Source organism: Lissotriton vulgaris, chromosome 4_1 (genome assembly GCF_964263255.1).
Source record: "Lissotriton vulgaris chromosome 4_1, aLisVul1.2, whole genome shotgun sequence".
NCBI lineage: Eukaryota > Metazoa > Chordata > Amphibia > Caudata > Salamandridae > Lissotriton > Lissotriton vulgaris.
The window spans coordinates 238,399,367-238,419,472 of record NC_141691.1 but is presented as its reverse complement, the minus strand read 5'-3'; positions in this window follow the sequence as shown (position 1 = coordinate 238,419,472).

Sequence of the window (20,106 nt, the reverse complement as noted above, 5' to 3'; positions counted from 1 at the left end):
TTAAATGCTAATTCCTAACTATAACTGGTTTGAAACCTATGTTTTTTTCTGTGAATTTCATAGGTTTTTTAACTGCTAATTCCTAACTTTATATAGGGCCTCATACCTATGTGTTTTTTAGTGTATTTCTAAGGTTATTTATTAGCAAATGTATATAGCTTAGAAAGGTATTTTTTTCTAAAAATGAATCCTATATTGTATATTAATATAATATTTTTTTTAAAGTATATTCATTTTGTTTAATGTTTCATCCTGGAGAGCTCTCTGTGCGCGTACCGGTGTGCGCCCCGGTGCGCATACCGGGGCACGTCCCGTCAGCGCACAAAAAAAAAAAAAAAAAAAAAAAAAATGAAGGAGTGAGCATGAGGAATGGGGACAAAGAGAGTGGTGTAAAGAGAAAGAGAGCTAGAGGGAGAAACACAGAGGGACTGTGTAATAGAAAGTAAAACAGAGAAAAGGTATAAGAGGAAGTAACTGAGAAAAGGAAAATGAATAAGGGAGCAAAAGAAGAGAAGAAAGAGGAAGAAGACTAAAGCAGAGGTTCTGGGAGAATGTGAATGGGTGATGAAAGTAAAAGGAAGGAAAGTAAAGGATGGGGAATGATGGGTAGTGACGGAACCAGAGAAAAGGAACAGCGGTAACGGAGGGAAAGAAAAGAGCAGTTAGTGTAAGTAAAGAGAAGTGAAAGAGAGTGGATAAAAGTGAATAAGGGAAATAAACATGGAGGATAAGAATAAGTGAGGGAAGCAGATTAAGGAAACAGGGGTGAGGTAGGGTGAGAGAAAAGTAGTGAGGTTAAAGCAAAGGGTGATGACAAACTACATTTTGTAGTCACACTTACCATATAATTAATGAAAACTTACTTGCATGTTTAAACTACACTTTGTATCTGTGAAAGACAAAAGAAAAAATAAGTTATAATTAGTAAAATATATATTTTAAAATAGAAGAAACAGGTCAAGAGGTAAAAAATCAAAAAAGTGTACTAAGAAATAAAGCAAGAGTGAAGGATACAAAAACAGAAATAAAGTAATGTAGAAAGACAAAAAAGAGGGAAAAGAAATATAAGGAGAACAAATTACTGAAGATAAGTAAGATACTAAAAGAATGTGAGATACCCAAAACGAAATCAGGAAAGAGAAGAAAGTAAAAGGAAAAAGAGTGAAAAGGAAAGGAGTCTAAATGAGGTCCATTAATAAGAAAGAGGAATGGAAGATGACTGAGAGTGAGTGAAGGGGAGTCACAAAGTGAAAGGATGAAAGGAATGAGGTTAATATAGAAAGATAGAGGAAAAAGGAGTGAGAAAGTAAGTACACAGAAAGACAAAGGGAAGGACTGAATGAACTGCAGTACAATGAGTGAAGAAAGGAAAAAGAGTAAAGGAGCAAAAGAAGGAAAGAGAGGGGAAGAGAACTAAAGCAGTGGTACTGAGAGAATGTGAGAACGCTGAAAAGTGGTGCAAGGGAGAGAGGAAATGCAGATAGTTGAAATTGGATTGAGGAGTTGTGAAAGAAGTGGAGTAAAGGAACAGCGATGAAACAAAAGTGAAAGAAAGGCAATGTAAGTGAGTAAAGAGAGCTGAATAAGGGTGGAAAAAGGAAAATGAGTGTGAGACAATGGGAATACAATATAAATTACACAATGCAAACTATAGAATGACTTATACAATATGTTACATTGTTTATTTTTGCTGTTCTCAGAATATATTGAATTTCACTTAAAACAGTGAGTTCAAACTCTTCATCATATAACAGCGGGAAGAAAAAACACAATCTAAAAGATTGTGTTTAAAAAAAAAGTATGAACTTACAAATCATATATGTACACTAATCTTTGATTCACTTACTTTTCCTTGAGGCCAAATAGTAGATAGTGAAAATCCTTTTGGTGGAAAAAAAGTCTTCTGTTCTCTAAAACTTCCATTTCATCGACTTCCTATGAAAAAAGATCTAAGAACATCATACCTTACACTTTCCTTACGGCCAAATAGTGTCAGATATATGAGTATATTTTTAAATTTCTCTAATTAAACTCTGAAATTACTGTTTACCCGAAGTTTTCAAAGAAAAGCTCATATAACATTTTGACAATCTTTAAATATTCATATTCCCTTTTTTGATCACTCACGTTCAACATTTCCTATAAAACTGATATCACTTACTATGAGATCCACTTACAGTACCTATATGAGATAAATAATTTTAAACATTAGACTAACTAACTAACTAACTTTTATTAACTACACCCGTCTTCAAAGGCCAATTACCTTTACTAAAACTTTGGTTTTAAAAACACTAGGTAAGAATTTTTAAAGTCATAAGGCAAACGTTGTTTATAAGTCAAATGAGAATCATTGCAGTAACTCCAACCTTTTTGACATTTTAAGTAGCATGTATAATGTCCTGATGTTGTCGAAGGACCGTCATGATAAATAATAGCTACAGTTGTAAAGGTTCTTCCTGAAATTGATAACTGAGAAGCCACAACATTTTTGATACAAGTTGTCAATTTAGTTCCATCAGGTCTACATCATCGGAAAGTTAAAATTATATACTGACCATAACTTTGTATAACTAATGTGGACAGCATTGGACACTTACATTGGGTACACACCATATTATGATCTGCTGCTTTAACTAGATTATTAAATGACACTGATTTACAGTCTGGTAAAGACAAATATATAAATCTTTCAGTGTCTATTCTAGTAGTACTTGATGAACTACAGTTGTGGCAGTCATGCTGCCATTGATAAGAAAGGCTAAAAAGATTATCTACATCTACACCTTCATCTCCCAAAACTCCAAACATATACATTAAAAATTCCTGACAATCCTGCTGAATGTTCCGTGAAAATTGATCTTGACCAGAACACATATCTAAAATATTTCGAATTTCTGTTACACTTTCTATTTTTGCTCTATCACTGCTACATTTCTCAAACACAGAATTCAATAAACCACACAATCTTTGATCCCGATTTTCAACAATCTGTTCTTGTAAAGTTTGAAGGAAAAAAACAACATTAACCACTACATTAGCATAGCAGTTGACACCAGAACTGTTTTCAAACTGAAATCCAACAACATTTTCATCAGAATCCTTTTTCTTTCTGTTTTGAATTACATTTTCATCTACTTTTTCTCTTTTTGCTACTACCTCACTGCAATTATTCTCATTTCTTCTTTTTCGGCCTACCACACGTTTTTCAAACAGAGGATATTGAGGCAAATGGGAGCATACTCTCTTCTTAACCTATTGTATTCTTTAACACAATCTAGATCTGCAAAAATCTTTGTCTCATCACACTCAATCAAGTACAATCCTGATAAAGTTCTGACTCGTGATAATGCCACATATGCCATACCCTCTTTAAACACAGATCTTCCAATGTTCACCAAAGCATTATCTACACTTAAACCTTGAGATTTATGAATTGTCACCGCATATGCCAAACAAACAGGAAACTGTTTTCGGCGAACATATAAGTCTTTTACAAGCAAAAATCTAGCAGAACAACGATTGATTTGTTGTACTTGCTCAATGCCATCAAATTTTATTTTTAAAAAATCAATTCTATTTCTATAATTCACAAAATCAACAACATAACCCATTGCTCCATTTACCAGACCTCTTTCAACATTTAAATTCCTTCTCAAAATGATACAACAATATAAACACACATTCAGAGTCTTTTCAAAACCAGCTGTTTTAGAAATACTTTTCTCTAATGAATCCAATTTTGTTTTCAAATTTTCTGACAAAACAATTGTTGCACCATATGCTCTATTTGATCTATTGCTTCCAGCTTCACAATTTCTTCATTTTCTAACTTTAACATTTTGTTGTTAAAGATGGAACATTCTTGCAGAGTTGGCATCAAACATATCCCAGATTTCTTCTCAGTCATTTTTAAAAAAATATTCTCTGGAAGAATGTTTTCATTTGGATACAAAACTGAAATTAATCGAGCATGTGAAGCTTCTTTCCCAAGCTCACTTACTTTTCCGATTCTTACATCTTGTAGAATATTTTTATAATCTTCATCCTTTGCCTGTCGCATATTTTGAAGCAGTTCAGCATAATTAAAATTTAACCATATATTAACGTTTCCAATGCTTCCAAGGGACTTCCTGGTATCTTCATGCGTAAGCATTTTAAACACTAGTTGTCCTTTTACTGGAGTCAACTGTAGTAGATCTCCAAAACAATAATGTGTTTTCCTCCAAATATCACATCATACTCTGTTCTAAGAATTTCTTGCATTCTCAAATGCACAAAAGCAAGCATTAGATTTGAGACCATGCTTACTTCATCAATGATAAGAAGTTTCATTTTCTTCAAGACTCTGGAAACTTCAGAACACGCATCTACAGATAGCTTTTTGTAATGCAATTTATTATCATGCTCATCTGGCAGCATCAGTAAACGATGTAGAGTAATCCCTTTAATGATATGTGCTGCCAGTCCAGTTGGAGCGGTTACAACACAAGACAGCGGTGATTCAGTCCTTTTCTGCAAATAAGTTGCAATGGCTTTAATAAGAAAACTTTTTCCTGTTCCCGCTTCTCCACTTACATACAGTTGAACAGGCTTAAATGATGTACATGAGCACACTTTTTTCTCATGTCTGAATCCATGTTCAATCTGTTCTGTGACTTCGTCATATATCTTTTTCTGCTCAATGTTTAGTTGCTTTACCAAATCTTTTAAGTTAACTATATCCTCTTGAGCTTGTTCCATAGCTCTTTCCACCTCAATCATGGCAGTTGCAGCTTCATTTTGGATAATTGGTCCTCCTAGTGGATCCTGACTCAATGAAGTAGAACTCTGACTGTTTTGAGAACTGTCTCTAGCAATCTCTTCAGCAATTGTGGTTTCTTGCTCTATTTCTTCGTTCAACATTTGCAGATAATTTGGAAAAACAGGACATTCTATGGTATCCTTGTTGCATTAAAAGAGTCTTCATAACAGAGAAAATCTCCAAGTAGTTCCTCTTCTGTACGCCATGGCTTAAAGTGTTGCAAAAGAGCTAAATAGTAAAATTCTCTTTTGTCTGGAGCTTCGCAACTCAATTTTCGATGATTAATCAAATGGCCTTTTCTCTGCTTCACTAGACATCCTTCATACCCAATGACAGCATATTTTCCATTATTGATATCTTCTGTGATGTTCCTCTTATAACTGTAGTTTTGCAGAACTTCATACAAACAAGTGTTCTCAAGGTGAGTACTTCTATTTGGATAGTATGTATCCAACATGTTTATCTTCAAAATATCTGTACTGTTTGGTTCTTTCTCCGCCAAATATTCAATTTCTTGTACAGATTTCAAAACTCGGTTTTGTGTTGCAGCAAGACCTAGACTCACCCAAATGATTGTTCTTGATTTGGCATAGAGACTTGCTGATGATAACCAATCAGAACATTCATATACTCCAATTTCTCGATGCAACAACATCTTCAGACTGAAACTGTATAATTTCTTGCTTAGACTCTTTTCATGTGAAATGTCCTCCCACATTTCCTTCAGTTCTGTCTTTTCTTTTTTTGTGATGTAAGATTTCACATATCGAGCCACAGCAATAGAGTTGTCAGCAACAAACTGAATATCCATGTTAGCATTCCACATGGACAAAATCACTGGGTTGTAGTCGTTGATGTACTTGGACTCTTCGTTTCTTTTTAAATTGTATGTATTTTTGGGTGATTTCCTCGTCACAGTATGTCGTAGAGATGACATCAAATTATTTACTCTTCCCTTAGAAATCACTGGTCGTGGAAACGCAAAACGACATTTTGTGTAGTACTTTTCCTTGTTTTTGAATTTTCGACGACAGTACTTTCCATAACGATGAGATTGAAAACGTAAAACTTGTTGCCTTAAACTGTTTTCTTCAGTAGTTTTCAGAACAGCACATGTTGAATATTCTTCAATGAAACTAATAACTGTGTCATCCGAATCAGTTCCAAATGTGGGTGCATCTTTAATCCATAACAACATATGTATATGAGGAGCACCTCTCGCTTGATATTCCTTCCTCCAAAAGAAATCCAAAACCTCTCCAAGGGGAGGATTTTTTTTGTTGGTAATAAAAGACATCATAGCTTCAAATCTATGATTAAAATATCTGCAAACATTCACTGGATCCAAAGAACACAGTTCTCCAGGTGTTTTCAATTCTATATTTTGTATGTTTCCATTTGCCTCTCGTAGAAATTGAAGTAAGTCGTCCCATGCATACTCAGCACTGCTAAGAGTGAGGAACCATGTAGGAGTCCCTAAGTTTCTTAGCATACATTTCAATTCCCCATGATGACAGAACCAATACTCGTTTGTTCCACGCTGACATGCCATGAGATTGATTAGCTGAGATTCCAAAATACTGTCTTGCAGATTGACTTTCTCCATAAAGTCCCTCGCCGAAACATTTTGCAGATGAGCTCCACTTTTCAGTATATGATTAACTGCATAAGAAAGCCCAGACAAATCATTTTTATACAGTAGATGAAAGAAATACGGAATGCATTGACGAAACCTTGGATCTTCAGCATATAATCTTAAAGTCCGGTATTCAGCTGCAGGAATTTTAACTAGTCGATTGTCATATCGTCCACCTCGACCTGTTGGAAATAACTGTGGAAAAAATGAGCTTCCAAACTTTCTTCCCATACACTAATAGGACTTCCTTTTGCTGCTTTCATTTGAAACAAGTCAATTGCATTCCCCATTACTTCTTTGGAATGCAAAGGATGAACAGTTTAATGTTCATATATTTCTTCACTTCTAGACACATCAACTTTTTCAATTTGGCCACCTGAACAATCACTGTCTTCTTCTGTAGCTGTTTCCTCTGCTCCAACACTTACATCTTTATAGTACTCATTGTTTTTGACCAAATACAACGTTGCCTTTTTGACTTTCCTAACATCCACTATATCTTGCCAGATTTTCTTACTCTTTGTCGGAACCCCATTATCTAGAATAACCAGAGGATCCTCTTCTACTCTTTCTACACCAATTATATCAATATTTTTCTTGACATCCAGAGGCAAATAAACAACTCTTCCCTTTAATCCTCTTTGTAAATCTGTAGGAGGTAATTTCCCTATCGTAGGCTCCATGCGAACAATAGCCTGAAAAGGATGGACACATTGAATCAAAATTGATTCATAAGTATTTAAATCCATAAATTCAGAAGGAATATCTATCAACTGAAGATTATTATGAACAGCTCTAGCAGGCATTCTATTTTCATTTAATTTTTTCAAACAATAATTACAAATACGCTGATCAAAACTCAAATCAAAAGAATTCTCCACCAACAAATAACTTACAAAATCCTTCCATTCACTATTATTTTCCAATTCACATTTTGCATATAAATCAACTAACCTAGTCTGAATCTTATAATGAGTCCGTCGACAACACACACAAGTTAAATTAGGCCTTTCACTTGATTTCACCTTAAACTTGGTAATTTCCTCGTCAAACTTTTCTATACTTGAAATCTGTACATTGTCTTCCACATTACCATCCATTACTATATCCATTTCTACACTGTCCTCTTTGTTCCCAAAATAACAAAACTCAATTTCTTCACAAATAGTCTTCACATCTACTTCAGATCCATGCAAAAGAACACTGTTTAACTGTTTAAGCTTAAGTGCTGGACGTTTTGCATAATACAACCTTCTCACTAATTTCCTCACCTTATTATGATGCACTGCTAACATCCTAAAATGATGAAAAACACTCTGACATACTTTTCTAGAAAGACAAGCCAGTGAATGCCCATGCAAACCTGTGGTTTCTCTCACTCTGCAAGGATCTAACTCTTGCAAGATCTTCACTTTCTGTTTTACACTTTTCTTACTATATGTACGTAAGAAATTTCGAAGCAAATCAATTGAATCCTGTCGCACACTACAAACACTACTGCACTTCCATGTGTACACTGGACCCTTAGTACGTCTCCCTAAAACTTCATCAGCTAACACCTCTTCTGCATCTCTAGACACAAGTTTCTCTTTTTCCATCACACAACCATCTTTCACCTCATATGCTCGACCACTGGTGTCAACTGCATGCACCAAATCATTTTCCTGAAAGTAACTCTCCTCATTAAAAAATGGCACAGAACTTGAACTATGCATCCATTCTCCAGAAAATATTTCACAAAAATTAGTCTGATTAATTATTCTTTTCCATCTACTGTTCGATTTGAAAACATCAATTGCCTTATTAAGTATCCTAATTCTATTGATTACTAAAATAAATAATTTTTCCTTAACTTCAAAAGCCTGATCAACAATCTTCTCTACACTTTTCTTTTTCTTGTAAAAAGCACCTCTCTGTTTACCTTTCTTTTCATTTTTTAGCAAATTTAAAACTACCCTATTGCGAAACATTCGTCTACAAATGTCCCTAAATTGATTTAACCTTCTATTGCTATCCATATTCTTCTCTCCTGCTCCAATAGAGACATTTTTTGAGGGCCTCTCCTTCCTTTTCAAATTTGCTCTCTCCTTCTGGATCTTCACATTACCGTTAACATTTGTTTTTGTTTTACATATGTTGCGAAAAAAAGACTTAGTTGTCTTACCAGGACCTTTTTGGGTGTTTTTTGAAGTACTTGTTGTAGAGGATTCCTTTACTTCCGTTGCTAATTTTATTATTTTCCGTATGGTGTTTTTTCTTCTCCTTTGCCTTGACGGCATTTTTGCTTACTTTTTAAATGTTGATTTCAATCTGTGGTAAAGAAAAAAATAACACATTATAGACCACTATTAGCAAACCACAAAGCAATTACAATAATCAAACGATATAAACACTAATTTGCAACATATCTAAGTTTATACCACAGCAACTATATAACTAGTAGTAAGACAAAGAAAAACAGCTAGAGTGAGTAACACAAAAACACAGAGAGACTCAGACAAAGAAACAGGTAGAGGGAGTAAAACATACAAAAGGACTAAGACAAAGAGAGTGTATAATATGTTGAAAGACAGAAAAAGGATGTAATAGGGAAAGGGAGTCAGTCAAAAAAAGGGAGTAAATCAGAAAAAGGATGTAACAGGGTATTAAACAGAGAAAGGGTGTAACAGGAACTAACACAGAGAGAGGGTGTTAGAAGAGAAAAGGTTGTAAAAGAGACTAAAACAGAGAGAGCCTGTAAAGGAAGAGACAGAGATTAAGTTTCAGAGAGGGTGTAAGAGGAAGTAAATCAGAGACAGGATGTTACAAGAAATAGGACAGACAGAGGATGTAACAGGAAGAGAGGTAAAAAGTCAAGAAGAGAAAGAGAGACGGTATAAAACAGACAAAAGGTGTAATAGAGAGTAACTCAAGGCTAGAATATTACAAAGAAAAAGGTTGATTAGATAGTATCTGCATGATTCAAGAAATATATTAACACATTTCACAATCATGTCATCTATGTTTCCTCAGATTACTCATATTTTTGGATAATGCTTGGTTAAAACATTTTGCTGCATAGAGAAATTATCTTTTTAGAAACACAGCACAGGACCTATGTACAAGCATTCAATTTCACTACTGAAACCTCACTGTTTCACAAAATACAAATCCCCTATCTTGCAAATGTTCATAGCAAGCATTATCAAAAAGCAAGACACAAACCAACAGCAAAGAAACTCAGGGCCTTATTTATGAAGGCCTTGCGCCACCAGTGTGTCACTTTTGTCCCATGTTAAAAGTGACGCACCGGCGCCACACAGCAATCATAAATAAGACCCAAATGTAAATACCATTGATTTGCCCCCAAAATCGTTTTTTGAATGACATTTTAAAAACACAGCGCAGGACCTATGTACAAGCATTCAATTTCACTACTGAAACCTCACTGTTTCACAAAATACAAATCCCCTATCTTGCAAATGTTCATAGCAAGCATTATTAAAAAGCAAGACAGAAACCAACAGCAAAGAAACTCAGGGCCTTATTTATGAAGGCCTTGCGCCACCGTTGCGTCACTTCTTTCCCATGTTAAAAGTGACGCACTAGTGCCACAAGGCAATCATAAATAAGGCCCAAATGTAAATACCATTGATTTGTCACCAAAATCATTTTTGGAATAACATTTAAAAAACACAGCGCAGGACCTATATACAAGAATTCAATTTCACTACTGAAACCTCACTGTTTCACAAAATACAAATCCCCTATCTTGCAAATGTTCATAGCAAGCATTGTCAAAAAGCAAGACACAAACCAACAGCAAAGAAACTCAGGGCCTTATATATGAAGGCCTTGCGCCACCGGTGCGTCACTTTTGTTCCGTGTTAAAAGTGACGCACCGGCGCCACAAGGCAATCCTAAATAACACCCAAATGTAAATACCATTGATTTGCCCCCAAAATCGGTTTTTGAATAACATTTTAGAAAAACAGCGCAGGACATATGTACAAGCATTCAATTTCACTACTGAAACCTCACTGTTTCACAAAATACAAATCCCCTATCTTGCAAATGTTCATAACAAGCATTATCAAAAAGCAAGACAGAAAGCAACAGCAAAGAAACTCAGGGCCTTATTTATGAAGGCCTTGCGCCACCGGTGCGTCACTTCTTTCCCATGTTAAAAGTGACGCACCGGCGCCACAAGGCAATCATAAATAAGGCCCAAATGTAAATACCATTGATTTGCCCCCAAAATCGTTTTTTTGAATAACATTTTAGAAACACAGCGCAGGACCTATGTACAAGCATTCAATTTCACTATTGAAACCTCACTGTTTCACAAAATACAAATCCCCTATCTTGCAAATATTCATAGCAAGCATTATCAAAAAGCAAGACAGAAACCAACAGCAAAGAAACTCAGGGCCTTATTTTTGAGGGCCTTGCGCCACCTGTGCGTCACTTTTTTCCCATGTTAAAAGTGACGCACTGGCGCCACAAGGCAATCATAAATAAGGGCCAAATGTAAATACCATTGATTTGCCCCCAAAATCGTTTTTTGAATAACATTTTAGAAACACAGCGCAGGACCTATGTACAAGCATTCAATTTCACTACTGAAACCTCACTATTTCACAAAATACAAATCCTCTATCTTGCAAATGTTCATAGCAAGCATTATCAAAAAGCAAGACAGAAATCAACAGCAAAGAAACTCAGGACCTTATTTATGAAGATCTTGCGCCACTGGTGCGTCACTTTTTTCCCATGTTAAAAGTGACGCACCGGCGCCACAAGGCAATCATAAATAACACCTAAATGTAAATACCATTGATTTGCCCCCAAAATCGTTTATGGAATATCATTTAAGAAACACAACACAGGACCTATGTACAAGCATTCAATTTCACTACTGAAACCTCACTGTTTCACAAAATACAAATCCCCTATCTTGCAAATGTTCAGAGCAAGCATTTTCAAAAAACATGCCACAAACCAATAAGAAAGAATCTCAATCTGCTTCCAAATTTGGGGTAACGCAGGTGACATCATTCTAAAAGGTTCACATATATTTATTTAATGAGGCAAACACTATTAATTTCTTCTCAAAAATATAAGCCATCCATTTCCCCCAAAATCGTTTTTTAAATAGCTTTTTACAAACACAGCACAAGTCCTATGTACAAGCATTCAATTTTACTACTGAAACTTCACTATCTGCTTCCAAATCTTCTCCATAGAGCAAACAAGTCTCTATCTAAATTAAATGAATCATTACTTACCTTTACAAATGCTTTGGGAGATTGAGAATAGTGTCAGACACACACACCAATTTTTTTTAGCAGAGCAAAAGGTGTTCACTCAATACACTGAAACCAAGACTGGCAGAGAAAACCTCTAATTCTACACACATATGCCTCATTTCAACCAATCAAAACTATTCCCTCACTTTTTTCAAACCAACACCCTTCCCCCTCTCAGACCTCTCTATCTGTTACCATAGCAACTCCCTCCTAACTGAACTCTCAGGTTCAAAAGTTTATTCTACAATGTTGCAAATTAAGTCAGCAAGGATGTTTGACCTCTCAATACACCAGCTTATCCAGGGCATTATTGCTTTTAGTGACTTTTTCTTAACCATTCAAATTGCTTCTTTCACACAACACAACCATGCACCCTAACTTTCAGTTTTCAACTATCTGAATCCACCAATCATTGCTTGTGATTCAATAGTAGAGAAACTCCACAATTATTTTTCTGTAAACTCCTACTGTTCCAACTGCCATTTCATTCCCACACTTCATCTGACTGCACCAGAACCTTCTCTCATCATGTATTCTGTATGGATTATTGGACATAGCTACATCCACTGGGCTCAAAGGTATGCAGCTAGCAGAAATTTTCACAACCTTGATTTATCAAATGTGGAAATCAAGTGGATTGGCCAGAGAGGATTGAGATGTCACCAATTGATACCATTGGTGAAAACCTTTTTGCATCTGCCAAACCCTGACCTCTTAATAGTGCACTGTGGTGAAAATGACGTGGGCACTATGACTGGGGTTGGTCTGGAAATGCTTTTAAAGGACACCTTTGATCAATTGATGACACTTTTTCCACAAACTGCCTTGGTATATTCCAATATATGCCAAAGACAGAAATGGAACTGGTCCAACCAATTTCATCCACAATTTGAGAAATCACAGAAACATGTGAATAAATCTGTTTCTGCTTACATGAGAGACTATGGAATGGTTTCAATATACAACAATAACTTGCGTTACAACTTGCAAGACATCTACAGAGGAGATGGTGTGCTCTTCTCAGATGAGGGGAATAGAATATTCCTCCTGAATTTAAGACTGTGCATTGGAACCTACTTGTAGGTACTTAAATCAGCCACAGAACCCAAAAGCTCTTTTCAGGGCTATCCTACCTCTGATCACTCATAATTATTTTCTTTTTCTAACTTTTTTCACTATTTTTCACCAAAGTACGCTCCCCGGCGGGCGCTCCCCCGTGAAAAATTTAAAACTGTTTTTTTTGGGGGGACATAAATGGCCCTCCTAAACCCTCCTCAGAAACCCTAGAGGGTCAGGAACTGTCTACCGTGCCCCCTTCTACCCATTCCCAATGTTGTTTGTCCTCCATCTTGTGTCTCAATTCTACCGAAACACAAAATGGAGGACTCCCGTAACGCTGCCGGTGCGCGTACTGGGCGTGCACCGGTAAGCGCTCCCCAAAATAATGTGGGAAAGTAATTTACATAAAAACCACTGGAGACACTTACACCAAATATAGAATAGGCCCTACTACATAGCAGTCCCTACCATTTACCAAAATTTTGGGCTGTAGCCCTGTCTAAATATCCTGAGGTAAACTACATGACAAAAACACATATGAAACTGTTTGAATTTTCAACCAATTAAAATGTTACTTACATTTTGTACTTTTATGTGCTGACATTTGATTGGTTAAGTACATGAATATATATGAAAAATTAGAGGGAAACACAGCCATTTTGACTAACACTACCTAAGGTACATTTGGAAAGAATTTTGACAGAAAACTTCAACTACTTTGAAATAGGTACGTTGTTAATTTGAAAGGAGAACTATGTAATGCACTTTAAATTAATTTTGGAAAACGTTTTCAGATAGTTATATACTGTCCCTCTGTAAGAGTTAGAGATTGAGATAGGCTTTTCTATTATAATTATGGATTGATTTAGGCTTCTCTGGTATAATTATGAATTTACTTAGGCTTCATCACAGGCACTTTTTAATAGTTCTACTTCCTGCCTGAAACCATACACTGCCCAAAGATAACTTCACTGTTAAAAACTCACAAGTACCTGTCTGAACTTAAACCCAACAGTGCCCTATCTCTACTGATATATTTATTTTTTATGCAATTTATAGCAACAAAATGGAAGAAGAACAGAATATTTCTTTCGAAATTGTTTTGGACAACAACCCTGAAGAAAAAATTGCTGAGAATGATAACTTTGATTTTATGGATGAGTCTCTGGACCATCAATTAGTTCAGTGTGTGGAATCAATAGCATCACAGAATGAAAATGAGGACATTCCAGACAATATATTGTTAGAAGTTTTATTAAATTATGAAAAAGAATCAGAAAAATAAATTTATATTTAATAATCAAAAATTGTACGAGACAATATTCATTTTTATATGTAATTCATCAAGTAGTTCCAAATGTTTATAATATTAAGTGAGACTTATAGTATACTGTGCAACTTTTTTGTGTTACATAGTAAGTTTGCTCATAGTTACTTCCTTACTCCCACTATATTATCTCCAATGTGTATTTAACATCTCTTTATCATCTCCTGCCTCCATGTTGTTTCTGCTTTCCTGACAGACTATGGTATGAATTCCATATACCACAATAACTTCTGTAACAACATGCAAGATATCTACAAAGGAGACGGTGTATATTAAATTTTAGACTCTGCATTGGTACCTACATGTTGGTACTTAATAAAAAAAACAACAAAAAGAACAATTAATAAACATACAATTTTTGAAAAGTCTGTCATTCTTTTTTTCCCCATGGTACGCTCCCCGGTACGCTCCCCAGTCCGCTCCCCGGTGCGCGTACTGGGCGCTCCCCCCGTGCAAAATGAAAAAAAAATATTTTTTTTGCCCCGCGGGGCCCTTTTATAGCCCCCACATCAAACCTAGGGGACCAGGGGGGGTCTACCCTGCCCCTTTATGATCATTTTCCCCTTTGTTTTGGCCACCTCTTGTGTCTCGATCCTACCGAGACACAAGATGGCAGCTGCTCCGGACTGTTTCGAATGTTTACAGACACCCGAGAGCCAATCAGCTTTTCGTGCGCAAGTCGCGTGGCGCGCCCGGTGCGCTGCCATTGATATATGTATTTTTTTGAACCTAAATTACTCAAAATTCACTGGAGCACATATCTTGAGACATAGCAAAGGCACATCGGGCTACCAGTCCCTACAATTTTGCCAAGTTTGGTGGTAATCCATTCAGCCGTTCAGGCTAAAAGTGAGTTCGACTGCCCTATGGAAATTAACATGGGGAAAACACGTTTTGGGACCCCCCTTTTATCTCGGCCCCCGCTTGACGAACCCCCCCCCCCCAAACTTTCAGGGAAGGACCGGAGCTCGACGAGGCAAATTTGAGGAAATTTTCAGGCAGATTCGTCAACCGGCACAAAAATTATTCCAAATAGAATTTTGAGATTTTGCATTGAAAAAAATCCTAACTATAACTACCTACTGGCGAGCGCCGGTAGGTAATATATATATATTACCCCCGCTTGAGGCTCCTTCCTTCATTACTGGTGGAGGTGTTCGTTTGGATATTATGCGTGTCGGCAAGAGACACGGTTGGGAGTCCACGCTTCACAAGCCAGCTGCCTTTCATCTGGACACCTGCGCCTGCAGTTTTTCGTTTTCGTCAAGGGATAAGGCATGAGGCAGCTCACCCGCAGCAAGCAGGAAAGCAAGGAACGCTGGGAATACCTTCGGTGACTTCACTGATGGTGTTGGTGCACACGATCCTGCAGACCTATGAGCTGTTGGTCGAAGCGAATGCGGGGACCGGAGGGGTTCATAATGCAAATATTAACTGTCCTGAACATCGCCCAGCTTTGCACACGCCTAGCAATACAGAGATTTGACTTTATTTTTTCCCCCCGCAATACCGCCCAGTTTGAAAGCATTCTGGGAGTTGCAGTTTCAGTCTTTCCAACTGCATTTGTCGACCATGTGGTTGGGGGAGGCGTGCACTCGTCAATTAAGGGTGCAGCAGAGGACAGCTGGGTGAATGAACTCGCAGTTGGGCAGAGGCGTCTGACGAAGGCTCACGCTGAAATGCATAACGCCGTATCTGCCTGCAAATAAAGAACTTCTCTACTTACCCCCACTTGAGGCTCCTTCCTTCATTACTGGTGGAGGTGTTCGTTTGGATATTATGCGTGTCGGCCAGAGACACGGTTGGGAGTCCACGCTTCACAAGCCAGCTGCCTTTCATCTGGACACCTGCCCCTGCAGTTTTTCGTTTTCGTCAAGGGATTGGCATGAGGCAGCTCACCCGCAGCAAGCAGGAAAGCAAGGAACGCTGGGAATACAGTCGGTGACTTCACTGATGGTGTTGGTGAACTTTTACCAGCACACGATCCTGCAGACCCATGAGCTGTTGGTCGAAGCGAATGCGGGGACCGGAGGGGTTCATAATGCAAATATTAACTGTCCTGAACATCGCCCAGCTTTGCAAACGCCTAGCAATACAGAGATTTGACTTTGTTTTTTCCCCCGCAATACCGCCCAGGGTGAAAGCATTCTGGGAGTTGCAGTTTCAGTCTTTCCAACTGCATTTGTCGACCATGTGGTTGGGGGAGGCGTGCACTCGTCAATTAAGGGTGTGGCAGAGGACAGCTGGGTGAATGAACTCGCAGTTGGGCAGAGGCGTCTGACGAAGGCTCACGCTGAAATGCATAACGCCTTATCTGCCTGCAAGTAAAGAACTTCTCTACTTACCCCCGCTTGAGGCTCCTTCCTTCATTACTGGTGGAGGTGTTTGTTTGGATATTATGCGTGTCGGTCAGAGACACGGTTGGGAGTCCACGCTTCACAAGCCAGCTGCCTTTCATCTGGACACCTGCGCCTGCAGTTTTTCGTTTTCGTCAAGGGATTGGCATGAGGCAGCTCACCCGCAGCAAGCAGGAAAGCAAGGAACCCTAGGAATACAGTTGGTGACTTCACTGATGGTGTTGGTGAACTTTTACCAGCACACGATCCTGCAAACCTATGAGCTGTTGGTCGAAGCGAATGCGGGGACCGGAGGGGTTCATAATGCAAATATTAACTGTCCTGAACATCGCCCAGCTTTGCACACGCCTAGCAATACAGAGATTTGACTTTGTTTTTTCCCCCCGCAATACCGCCCAGGGGAAAGCATTCTGGGAGTTGCAGTTTCAGTCTTTCCAACTGCATTTGTCGACCATGTGGTTGGGGGAGGCGTGCACTCCTCAATTAAGGGTGCGGCAGAGGACAGCTGGGTGAATGAACTCGCAGTTGGGCAGAGGCGTCTGACGAAGGCTCACGCTGAAATGCATAACGCCGTATCTGCCTGCAAATAAAGAACTTCTCTACTTACCCCCGCTTGAGGCTCCTTCCTTCATTACTGGTGGAGGTGTTCGTTTGGATATTATGCGTGTCGGCCAGAGACACGGTTGGGAATCCACGCTTTACAAGCCAGCTGCCTTTCATCTGGACACCTGCGCCTGCAGTTTTTCGTTTTCGTCAAGGGATTGGCATGAGGCAGCTCACCCGCATCAAGCAGGAAAGCAAGGAACGCTGGGAATACAGTTGGTGACTTCACTGATGGTGTTGGTGAACTTTTACCAGCACACGATCCTTCAAACCTATGAGCTGTTGGTCGAAGCGAATGCGGGGACCGGAGGGGTTCATAATGCAAATATTAACTGTCCTGAACATCGCCCAGCTTTGCACACGCCTAGCAATACAGAGATTTGACTTTGTTTTTTCCCCCCGCAATACCGCCCAGGGGAAAGCATTCTGGGAGTTGCAGTTTCAGTCTTTCCAACTGCATTTGTCGACCATGTGGTTGGGGGAGGCGTGCACACATCAATTAAGGGTGCGGCAGAGGACAGCTGGGTGAATGAACTCGCAGTTGGGCAGAGGCGTCTGACGAAGGCTCACGCTGAAATGCATAACGCCGTATCTGCCTGCAAATAAAGAACTTCTCTACTTACCCCCGCTTGAGGCTCCTTCCTTCATTACTGGTGGAGGTGTTCGTTTGGATATTATGCGTGTCGGCCAGAGACACGGTTGGGAATCCACGCTTTACAAGCCAGCTGCCTTTCATCTGGACACCTGCGCCTGCAGTTTTTCGTTTTCGTCAAGGGATTGGCATGAGGCAGCTCACCCGCATCAAGCAGGAAAGCAAGGAATGCTGGGAATACAGTCGGTGACTTCACTGATGGTGTTGGTGAACTTTTACCAGCACACGATCCTGCAGACCTATGAGCTGTTGGTCGAAGCGAATGCGGGGACCGGAGGAGTTCATAATGCAAATATTAACTGTCCTGAACATCGCCCAGCTTTGCACACGCCTAGCAATACAGAGATTTGACTTTGTTTTTTCCCCCCGCAATACTGCCCAGGGTGAAAGCATTCTGGGAGTTGCAGTTTCAGTCTTTCCAACTGCATTTGTCGACCATGTGGTTGGGGGAGGTGTGCACTCATCAATTAAGGGTGCGGCAGAGGACAGCTGGGTGAATGAACTCGCAGTTGGGCAGATGCGTCTGACGAAGGCTCACACTGAAATGCATAACGCCGTATCTGCCTGCAAAGAAAGAACTTCTCTACTTACCCCCGCTTGAGGCTCCTTCCTTCATTACTGGTGGAGGTGTTCGTTTGGATATTATGCGTGTCGGCCAGAGACACGGTTGGGAGTCCACGCTTCACAAGCCAGCTGCCTTTCATCTGGACACCTGCGCCTGCAGTTTTTCGTTTTCGTCAAGGGATTGGCATGAGGCAGCTCACCCGCAGCAAGCAGGAAAGCAAGGAACGCTGGGAATACAGTCGATGACTTCACTGATGGTGTTGGTGAACTTTTACCAGCACACGATCCTGCAGACCTATGAGCTGTTGGTCGAAGCGAATGCTGGGACCGGAGGGGTTCATAATGCAAATATTAACTGTCCTGAACATCTCCCAGCTTTGCACACGTCTAGCAAAACAGAGATTTGACTTTGTTTTTTCCCCCCCGCAATACCGCCCAGGGTGAAAGCATTCTGGGAGTTGCAGTTTCAGTCTTTCCAACTGCATTTGTCGACCATGTGGTTGGGGGAGGCGTGCACTCGTCAATTAAGGGTGCGCCAGAGGACAGCTGGGTGAATGAACTCGCAGTTGGGCAGAGGCATCTGACGAAGGCTCACGCTGAAATGCATAACGCCGTATCTGCCTGCAAATAAAGAACTTCTCTACTTACCCCCACTTGAGTCTCCTTCCTTCATTACTGGTGGAGGTGTTCGTTTGGATAGATAGATACATATATATATATATATATATATATATATATATATATACACATTTGGGCTCTTTTGTCTCTGGTGGCCATCTTGGGAGACTGCATGTCAGAATTTTTTAATGAAATAGAAGAGGATTTGAGAAGTCACTCAAAATGTGCCCTAATTTTTCTTTCTGCAGCACTAATCATTCTTTCTATGGCAAAATATACCCCCTCATTTTGTTCCTTTTTAAATTAAATGTTTTAAGAGTTACCACTTTATTCCAATCAAGATGTCTTCAGGTGTGCCATACCTTTGTAATAAGTAGGACTGTTAACGCACTAGTTGTTCTTTAGAACAGTCCAGGAGGCTGCAGTAGAAAACAAAGGAATCAACTGACATTCTCTGTCCTTGTTGGATGTACATGTTTTACTGAGAATGTCATACTTCATTCTCACATGACTGAGAAAGATAATGTGAATTTACAGAAAGTATGCTTTCAGTGTAGCTTATAGATCCCCTTCCAAACCACTATGGGAAAAGCAGGAGATAATAGTTTTCTTTCAAACATGATTCATGATATCCCAGCAGAAGGCTTTTTCACATGGTAAAATCACCTTAGAACACACCACAATTCCTAACATGAGTATGGTACCATCAACAAATGGTTTATAATGTAACTAAAGTCCTAAAACCTTCTATTAACTGCAATGCTTTTTTTTTTTTAATGAGGTGCTATCATGTATATTGGTCCCAAGATGGCTGCCAACACTTCTTGGATGAAGAGCTGACAGCCAATCAGATCTCAAGATGAGATGTGTAGTTAGGCTCCGCCCAGATATATACATTTTTTTCCTTTTAATTTTCTCAGGAACTACTGGAGGGATTTACACAATTTAAGCAAGAGCGTGATCTGCGAATCAGACTCTACCATTTTGCCAAATTTCTAGTAATTCCGTTCAGCCGTTCGGGCTGTAGCCGTGTCTAATTATCCTACGGAAAATAACATGGGGAAAACACGTTTTGGGACCCCCCTTTTTTCTCAGCCCCCACTTGACAAATCCCCCCAAAAATTTCAGGGAAGGAGCAGAGCGGAGCGGGCCATCTTCTTTGAGAAATTTGCGAAGATTCATCAACCGGTGCCAACGT